Raw genomic sequence first — 8,360 nt, forward strand, 5'->3', positions numbered from 1 at the left:
ATGTCAATCCCTCACCTAACTTGGCTTACAAATGTAGTGCCTATAAAGAAGAAGAACAGAGTAATTCGAGTGTGCGTGGATTTTAGAGATCTAAATAAAGTCAATCCCAAAGATGATTTTCCTTTTTCGAACATTGATACTCTTATGGATGCTACAGCTAGGCGTGAGATGTTCTTGTTCATGGACAAATTCAGTGAATATAACCAGATAAAGATGGCACCTGATGATGCATAAAAGACAACTTTCAAAACCCCATTTGGTAACTTTTACTATACAGTTATGCCATTCTGGTTGATGACATAGTAGTGAAGTCCAAGAAAGGCCCAAATCATCTTAGAGACTTGAAAAGGGTGTTCGAGTGATGTCGAGAATACAAACTATGCATGAATCCCTTAAAATGTTCCTTTGGAGTAACAATTGGTAAGTTTTTGGGTTTCGTGGTTCATAGGAAGGGCATATACGTGGACCCTATGAAAATAAAGACTATTTAATCAATGCCACCTCCATCAAACTAAAAGAAATTCAAAAGGTTGTTGGGGAAAGTTTCTTACATCTAGAGGTTCATTCCAACCTTAAGGGAGATTATTATGCCTATTCAAGCTCTTTTCAAGAAAAAGGTCCCATTTTCATGGGGTGAGCAATAACAGCAAGCCTATGAGAAAATCAAAGGTATTTTTGCTTTTCCCAAGACAGTGACTATGTCAATCTAAGGGGAACCAATGGTGCTATACCTCACTTCAACTCCACACTCAATTGGTGCTCTACTTGTTCAAGAAGTGGAAGGGCAAGAACGACCTGTGTATTACTTGATTAGATTTTTACATGTGAGTGAATTGAACTACCCACTGATGAAGAAGCATTGTCTTGCACTAGGGTACATAACTCAAAAACTTTGCCATTACTTCTTGGCTCACAAACTTAAAGTGGTAACCAAGTTAGATCTTATCAAATTCTTGCTCTATTGACGACCTTATTGGGGGCGATAATAAAGCGGCTTCTCTTACTTGGAAAGTTTCATATTTCGATTGTGCAACCCAAGGTGATCAAATATCAAGCTCTCTCAGATTTGTTGGCTCATTTCCCATCTTAATTTGAAAAAGTAATTCCCGGTTCTATTCCAAAAGAGCTATGCAAAGTATGCTTTTTTAGTACAGAAGAAAGAGAATGGGATTTGTATTTTGATGGTTTTTCGATTATGTCTGGTAGAGGTGCTGGGATAGTCTTAATTTTCCCAAGAGAAGTTCACATGAAAGGTGAGTCATCCTCTAATTCTCACAACAATCAAGCTCATCCAGAGGGAATGGACAAGGTAAATGTACCAAGTAGAGAAGATCCTATTTCTTTAGCCTTCTAGTTGGATTTCCCCTGCACCAACAACCAAGTAGAATTATGAGGCATTGATTTTAGGGTTGTACATGGGCACTCTTGTCGGAGTTCATAGCTTGTGCATCCATGGAGACTCTAATTGTCAAGCCCAGCTCTATAGTATACTTGCCATGTCATTCATGTACTTAATAGCATGTCTGCATACTTGGATGCCTAGAAAAAATCGTTAAAAGTCGGTATTGTACTTAGTGGTACAATTAAGTCGATTAAAGCCTCGAACTAGTCCAAATAGAGATTTTGGGATGTATTTGAGAGTTATTGAACCTTAGAATATCTTAAAATAGTGATTTGGAGTTCAATGATTAATTTGGAATCCAATCGGAAATTTTCATAACGTAAGGGCAAAATGGTTATTTTGCCTCCCGAGGGCAAAAAATTGGAATGTTGGGCGCGATTTTTGACCAAGTTTGACTAGTTGGAACATAATTTGAATTTGAGAAGTGAAAAATTTCAATTCTGACATTTTTCGAACATAAAGGCAAAACGGTCATTTCACGTGTCTATGAGGACGTAATTGGAATTTTTAAAATTTTGCACCACCATGACACTTGTCAAGCCCATGAATTTCACCTATTATCATTTATACTTTGGATAATTATGGGATTATATGTGGTGGAAAGGAAAAGTCTTATTAGTTAAGTTTTAAATGTGAACCAATTATATGTTGCCATGTGTCAAGTTTTTATTATTTTATAATTTCCTTTATAAACTCAACATAAACTCTCCCATTCACTCTCTCATTGCCGTTCAAGCCAAAGAACAAAGGGGGAAAGAATAGAAAAACCCTAAGGAGGAAAAATTCAAGAGAAATTCATTGGATTTCCAAAAAAACGAAGCGATCGGAGGTAAGATTTCGCGATTTAGCTTAAGATTTACCTTACCCATACTTTCTTTTTCATTTTTTATGGTTGAAACTCAAGTTTTCATGATGGAAGCATGCTAGCCGAATCAAGGGGGGAAGGTTTTGATGATGGTTTTTGATAGATTTCAGGCTATCTAAGTGTTTTTAGTGTTTTGTGATATTCGATATGAAAAACAAGCAATAAAACATGTTCTTCATCAAACCCTAATTGGCTGAATTCTATAGGGAGTATTTTGAAGATGAATTTTGTCATATTTCATGTTATCTAGCTCGTATTTGATGATTCGTGATGTCGGATATCGAAAACGGTTATCGAAAAGTATAGTTCCTTTAGTAAACGACTTGAACGATAATGAGAAAATTATAGTAAATGGACTTAGAATTGATTTCTAATGAGGTATACGGACTTATTGGAGTACCGAATGTGTAATGAATCTATTTGGAGTTGAATTGGATGTTTTGGCTAATTAAACAGTGTATAATGTGAGTTAGGTAGAATACCATTTCAGTCCAACAACAATTGAACCTACGTAGAACACCATCTTTAAGTGATTATTCGAACACTTCTCATTCAATTTCATACATTCATAAAGAGCCTGAAATAGTTTTATAACAGTTTGGCACAAATATATTGAATTACTTGTTATTTATTATGTATAGGTGGTGAGCCCTCTGGTAAGGGTAAGGATATCGTACCCAAGGACCAGGAGTAGGAGTACTCCCGTTATTGTGAGTAAACAGACGATCATCTTAACTATCTAAAGTTGTTTCTACTCGTTTTTATGTTTTAAAGAATAATGATTTTAAATGGTAAATTTTTATGTTTTAAAATTGAAGTGTTGGTTAAACGAAATGAGATTTATAACTTGTTTTGGAAATCGAATACTGGTTTTGGAAATTGAGTAAGTGGAGACTATATACTGGTGTTTGATATATGGTTTGAATTGATGGCTTATGACAATGTGATGGCATGAATGGCTAGATTTGTGTTTGTGTGGAATATATGAATTGTTTTGTTTTACCTTGACAGGCTGGGTAATATCATATTAGCCATGTCATGCTGCCGAAATTTTTATTGATTTGGTGAGATAAATGATTAGCTTACTACAGTGGGCGAGTTTTTGTGGACCTGCCTATTAGAGGGGCACGGTAAACCCTGTTATATTTTACCTTAGTATGAGAGGCGCTGAGGGTATCTCCTAAGTTAGTTTAGAGTTCACCTTACGCTGAACCATCACGTGAGGGTGAAACTCAGCCAACACTAAGGAACGGCTACGTTTTTAAACGTAAAAACATATTTTATGTGTATATGTTAATTTAACAACCTTGGCGGACTCGGTTGGATGCCCGGCACAAGGTGTCACCGAGTACAAGTTTTGGCACAAGCCAAGTTTTAAGAGAGTCATAAGCCTTGCTGATTATTTTTTATGAAATGTAATTGTTTTATATGGTTGAAATGAGTTTTAATGTTATGAATCATATTATGAAGAGATGTTTTAATTATCTCTATTTTATCGGCTTTAGATGTTATAAATGAATTTTGCTTACTCACTGAGTTTATAAAAACTCACCCTCTTCTTTTCACCCATTTCAGGTTCAGAGCAGTCTGTAGACAACCGATTTTGTCGAGGGTTTGCTTTTGGATTTGCACCCTGAGAAATCGTAGGTCTACAGTCCTGTTTATTTTTGTTATTTCGAGGCTCACATATCATTGTAAAATATTTTTGTATACCCTGGTGCTGTGTGCTATTATGTATATGAATTTATTTTGTTATTATGCTGCAGTAATTGTTTATGTAGAATTTTATAAATATTGTTTTATATGAAAATGTAATATTTTATCTAATATTTTTATTTAGTTTTATTAGTTATAAATTCACTTTAAATGGATGATTTAGATACCTAAATTTATTTTTAGATATGAAATGTATATTTTTCATTTATATATTATATTTTTAGCAGATTTCAAAATTATCAGATAAAATGACCAAAATACCCATGTGCGGTAGAAATTACTTTTTGATTGTCTTTGATTTGAAAATAGTCTATATTCCTTTAAAACATGATATTTAGTAATTGTTGCTCACAGAGGAGGCGAAAAACTAATGCTAGAGCCTTGTGAGGTTTCGGTTGACATTCTAGGTAAGGTATGTCTATCGGGACATCGCAGTGATTGTCACGAGCTCGAAGAGAGTACCGGGTCGTGACACTAATCTCATTGTAAAATAAATAAATGGTGAGTTTCCTTTGAAGGGCCTATGATTGAATCCTACAGAACTATTGTTAGGTCACTTTTATAGAAATTCCAAAAAGTGAGATGCAAGCATAGTTCAAGATCAACAAATAGACATACGGACGCACTTACTACTCTAGCTTCCAAAATAAAAATGTAAGAAAAAGATCAAAGTCCTATTTCAATATTAAAGAGAATGCTTCCATGTCTATCCAATGTACTATTACAACCTCCCACTTATGAAGAAGAGGATTGGCATGCACCTATAATAAAAGACCTGCTCAATCCAAGCTCTACTACTATCTCACAATTAAAACACTTCACTACTATCCATGGTGTGTTATACCATAAGGGAAGTAATGGAGTATTAGCTAGATGCATTTCCAAACGTGAAGCAAAGGAAAATTGAAAGCAATCCAGATCAATGGTGTGGAGAGGAAGGACCACAGTTGCATTGGTTACTCTAGAGCGTAGGATATTTTTAGCCAACTATGTCCACAGATGTGCTTCAATTTCAACATTCTTGTCTTAGGTGTTCGAAATCTCCAGATGTGGTGAATGTCATTTTATAGGAAGTAATTTTTTTTCCTTCAAGATGAAGTTCTTCTAATAAATTTTCAAGATGCAAAACAATTGAAGAGAAGAGCTCAATGCTTCTTCCTTAAAGGAAATGAGTTGTTCCAAGTATCATTCATAGGACGTCCACTAAGTGTGTTTCTCTTGCTAATGGAAATCCCTTAATGGAAAAAGTTCATGCTAGAAGTAGTGCAGAGCATCAAGGGGGGAGAAAGCTTTATAAGAAACTGTTAGATCTTGGACACTACTGGCTTACCATGGAAGCAAATGTGATAAATTACGCATCAAAATGTCATGAATGTCAAGTCCATGGAAACACCATACAAGCTCCTGCTGTAGTACTCCATAGCATTATCACACCTTGGCCTTTTCACTCTTGGGTGTTTGACATGGTTAGACCTATCAGTCCCACTTCTAGAGGACATACATGGATATTTGCAGTAACGAATTGCTTCACCAAATGGGTAAAGGTTGTTCCTTTGAAAAAGGCAACTGGACTGGTTATGGCCAACTTCATAAAAGAGAACATCATTTGTAAATTTGGAATACCTAAGCGTATCTTGTCAGACGATGGTACTCCAAATGTTAACTATAGTGTAAAGGAACTCTTAGTCCTTTATGATGTCGACCATGTGAAGTCAACCCTTTATTACCCTAAAGAGAATGATCAAGTTGAGGTCACCAACAAGACTCTGTTTAAAGTACTAAGTAGAATGGTACATGACAATCCTAACATATGGCATGATGTTGTTCCTGCGGCACTATGGGCATATAGAACTTTCAAGCGAGCATTTACCACCACTACTCTTTTTTCTTTAGTATATAAGATAAAAGTTGTTCTACCAACAAAAATCCTACTTCCATCAACAAGATTAGCCTTGGATGCTGAAATGGGCAATGATACTTTACAAATGTTGGAATTGGAAACATTGGAGGGAGAAAGAGATAAAGCTAAGAAGAACTTCTCCATGTATCAAAAAAGGTTAAGTAAAGCATATGACAAGCCGGTAGGGAAAAAGAGCTTTGAAGTGGGTGACTTAGCATTCGGTGCAGCAAAACAATTAGAAGAGGAACATCAGTAGCCAAGTTTAGTCCAAAGTAGGAAAAAACATACATTGTTCATTAGGTGAACGAAAATGGATATTGCAAGCTAGTGAATCCAAAGACCAATGTTGTTACCGCACTAGTCAATTTTCAATACATTAAGAAGTATCATGTATAAGAATTCCACCCACTATTTGTCTCTTTTTACGAATGACTTCTCAGTGTTAGCTTTCGTTTAAATTGTTTTGTATACTTTAAAGTAAATGCATTTTCAGTCGTAGCTTTATTGCTTCCATTTTGGCTATCTTGTGATATTTTAAAGTAAATTAATTTTCAACTGCAAGTTTTATCGAGCTTACTTTGGTTGTAATATTATTGTCGGACTTGTTCGCAAGCTTTGTAGTCCACATCTTTCACCATATAATTCATATTGCAATCGCAAGTTTTAACGCACATAATCTAGCTGTAATGATATTATGTTATTAACTGTTAGCTTTATCGCTTATTTATTAGCCATAGTTTGCTATTCACAAATAAGCCACAACTTTAAGTGCTTATATAAAGGATGTGTTATTCTCCTTTATACTAGGTTAAGGATTATTCTCCTTAATATGAAGTTGAGAATCCCTTTTGGCCGCATATAGTGATATTTGTGAAACATTCATATGCTTGCAAAAAGTGAAATATGAAATAAAGTAACTCAATAAAACTACGAAGAAAGCAAAGTAAATGTTGACTATGGAAAAAAAGTCTACAATGTAAGAAAAAGAAGAACAAAAACAAGCTAGTTAAGTATGAAGTTCAAAAGGGAAAATGATCTATCATTCTCAAAATTGAAGAGGCTATATAATCTTCTTAGCAACTCCATCTTCCTTACGTCAAGCTCTTTTATCTCAGCTTTTATGCTAGGTTTGTTAATCTTCGTCATAATGTATTTTTGGGCCTTGGCTATACAAGTGTCAAGGCAATTAATTTGACAATGTGAGTTGAGGACATATTCTATGAGATCCACCATCTTTTGTAATTCTTCAAAAGAAATGTCGACCCATGGGGAGGAAGCAATCTCTAAGGCATTACCCAAGCTATCCATAATACCTTTCTTCATGAATTCATGTTTAAAATGTGAAAATTCACCTTTTACTTTATAAACATGCTCCAAAAGCTACAAGTGTTGTAGTAAGGCTAGGATGTCATGAAAGTCTTTCAAATGGGTGTCAGAAGCATCATCTTTATAATTTTTAAGTACAGGAAGTACTTCACCAATTCTCCCTACTCGCATTGTCTTAGAAAGAGAAGTTGCAGCAGTATTCTTCCTTTTCTTTCCCAAAGTAACCCTATTAGGCTCACCATAGTGAACTTTCGAAGTAAAACAAGTCTTAGCTATAAGATGTGGCAACAAAATTCTTATTAACAACAATGACAACTAGATAAGTATTCATGCATTATCATTCCTACTTATGCATTAATATCTCATGTTTATTTATTTGTTCTTATCTTTGCCCATATTTGTTTGATTATTCTTATCTTTATGCCAAACAAAACAATAAAGATATATGTACATAAATCAGCAAAAAAAATCCTCTCAATGAAAAGCGAGCAACAATAAATAAATACTCCTTATATGTTAAACCAATTAATTATTTAGTTGGATTGATACATAAAAGTAACTTATGTTCAAGGTAAAGCAATATTAATTATACACACTTTATATATGTTATGCATATCAATTATATCTAAAAATGAAAAAATCTAAATTGAGAGTATACATATGAACACAAACAATAACTATCTTTAATAATATTTACAAGCTATGTTCTTATGTCTTTTCAGACGCAATACAAAAAATAAATGTAAAATAAATTAGTAATACTTTTCAAAAAGTATTATTATTATTATTATTAAGTGACATGTGAGAGAATGAGATTAAAAATTATGGTAAAGTAAGAAAATTGTGGGTATATGGGATGCATGTTGCTATAGCTATTGCAATGAGTGGGATTTTGAAAGGAAAAAATTCCAAAATTTTACATGGTTTTTTTTAATGAAATTTCCACTTTCTTCTCTTAGCTTTTCACTAACTACTACATATAATATCACTTTTACTTCTTTTTCTAACAAATGTCATTATATATATACACATATACACACACACACACACACCACACACTAGTGAAATAAAATCTCACTTTTTTTTTCTAAATAAAACTTAAACCCTACATAGAAAACAAACTTGAGAGCAAGGAAAGTGTAATTATCATA

The 8,360-nt window shown here is 34.0% G+C and overlaps 1 long non-coding RNA gene across 1 annotated transcript; it reads left to right on the forward strand.

Annotated features, from left to right (window-relative positions):
* Positions 2,107-3,981, forward strand: LOC108661728. The gene is made up of 3 exons (XR_001927505.1): positions 2,107-2,231; positions 2,909-2,977; positions 3,843-3,981. It is a non-coding gene; the product is annotated as an uncharacterized LOC108661728 (long non-coding RNA).

This window comes from Theobroma cacao, chromosome 4 (assembly GCF_000208745.1).
Source record: "Theobroma cacao cultivar B97-61/B2 chromosome 4, Criollo_cocoa_genome_V2, whole genome shotgun sequence".
In the NCBI taxonomy this organism is placed as follows: Eukaryota; Viridiplantae; Streptophyta; class Magnoliopsida; order Malvales; family Malvaceae; genus Theobroma; species Theobroma cacao.